General features: G+C 51.6%; 1 non-coding gene across 1 annotated transcript; it reads right to left on the reverse strand.

Moving 5' to 3' along the window:
* Positions 1-1082: 1082 nt before the first annotated feature.
* On the reverse strand, positions 1083-1154 carry TRNAE-UUC (transfer RNA glutamic acid (anticodon UUC)). Its single transcript has one exon. It is a non-coding gene; the product is annotated as a tRNA-Glu (tRNA).
* Between the last annotated feature and the right edge of the window lie 864 nt (positions 1155-2018).

The following is a 2018-nucleotide window of genomic DNA, read 5'->3' on the forward strand; positions in this document are numbered from 1 at the left end:
TTAGATATGGCATAAGTCTGTGGTGAAATTTCCCTGAAAGAAGCTACTGTTGCTATTTACTACTTTTTTTTAGGGAAAAAAAAAATCATTGGGAATTAAAGTGCTTGTGACATCATGTCAGGCTGTTGAGCTTATGGTGCTCAAAAAATGCATTAGTGACAGATCTCCTCAGTTGCTGAGCTGTTGTACAGATCATACCCTGGTTATTTTGTTCTTTTCTTACTCACAGGACAAATTCACACCCACACATGTTTCACAGGCCTGGTGTAACTGATGTGCTGGCTTCAGGGCCAGGGTGCACATTGTTGGATCAGCAGCTCCATCAGAGAAGCAGTGTCCCAGCCTTGCCTCCTCGATACTCTGTCCTTGCCATCTCAGATAAATGTGTTTTTGCAATTCTCACTCCTTCCAAGGAAGATTTTGTGTCTCACTGACTCCCAGTGTAGCCCAGCATTGCAATGGAGACATCCCCTAGGTCAGCAGAGAGGTGAAGAGAGCTTAGGGAACTTAACTAGGATAAGGAAACACCAATTACCCTGTCCCTGCGGAAATTAAAACCATCCTGACTCTTTCTAAGAATGAACTTTATTGGTCAGAAGTGTGCTCTGAAAGTCTCTAGTCAAGCCCCTGTGCCAGAGTAGGTCCAGCTGCAGCAAGTTCCTCAGGGTCTTGTTGACTCAAGTTTCCAGGAATGGACACCCCACAGTTTCCCTGAGCCACAGTTCCACTTTTTCACCACCAACTGATGATAAAATTATTCTTCATAACTAGAGAGAACTTCCCTTGCTCCAGCCTGCTCCTGCTGCTGCCTCTCGTCCTTCCACTGTGCAACTCTGGGATGACCCTGGCCCCATCTTCAGTGCACCTTCTCACCTGGCAGCTGCAGACAGCAACAAAATCTTCCTTTCACCTTCCCTCTGGGCTGAAGAGACCCAACTCTGTCCCTCAGCCTCCCTTCGTCCATCCCAATTCCAGCCCTGGCCACCTTGGCAGCTGGCACTGGACCCACTCCAGCAAGCACCCCAACAGTGTTCCTTGTCCCAGGGGGTCCAAAAACGGGTACAATATGAAATACAACTGTGTTCCCACACCGGGAGTCGAACCCGGGCTGCCTGGGTGAAAACCAGGAATCCTGACCGCTAGACCATGTGGGACACAGCTGTCCTGGCCACCTGCCTGGCTCTGGACCTGCAGGGACAGCTGGTCCCACTCCTGGAATCATGGAACAACAGCCATCCCCAGCATGAGCCCATCCTTTTCTTTCCTGGTCCATCCCACAGCGTGGAGAGAGAAAACACTGTGACATGAAAAAGGCAACAGCCTGAGATCTTTGATCCAGCTGGGACTCTGCTGGGATTCTCCTGCAGCTCCATTTCAGAGCTGTGTTGGGTTTGGGGAGGGAGGGGGCTGGTTTTTTGGTAGCAGGGGATGGGCCACCTTGTGAGAGTGAAAAGCTCCCCCGGCTCCAAGGTGGAGATCCCCCAGCCCAGGCTGCACCAGTGAGCACTAGAGAAATGCCTCTGCAAATCCATATTGGTGAGGGGAAGGACTGTCCTGAAAAGAAGTAGGTGGAGAGAACCTGGAGGAGAGATCATTGACCTGAACAAAAGACCATCAGCCTAAACAAAGAGAGAGCTGCGTTGCAGGAGGAAGGAGAAGGAGGGGGAGGACAGAGAACATCAGACACCCAGTTCAACCCCATGGAGTAGGAGAAGACAAAGGAGGTCCCTGCAGCCTATGGAAGTTCAACGGCGGAGCAGAGACCCACGTGTAGGCCATGGAGGACTCCACTCTGGAGCAGAGAAGTTGAGCCTGAGGGCAAGTGTGATGGAATTGGGACCCCAAGAGTCGCTCCATGACAGAGCGAGGGGTGGATCCCCAGAGTGGGGGGTGAGTCTGCAGACCCTGGATGTCCCCATGCCAGAGCCGGGAGCTGAGCCTGAAGAGGTTCATGACTCCATGGGAAGCTCATGTTGGAACATCTTGTTCCTGGACTTTCATGCTGGGAAGAGCAGCAG

This window comes from Antrostomus carolinensis, unplaced genomic scaffold, assembly GCF_000700745.2.
Source record: "Antrostomus carolinensis isolate BGI_N321 unplaced genomic scaffold, ASM70074v2 scaffold4810, whole genome shotgun sequence".
Lineage (NCBI taxonomy): Eukaryota > Metazoa > Chordata > Aves > Caprimulgiformes > Caprimulgidae > Antrostomus > Antrostomus carolinensis.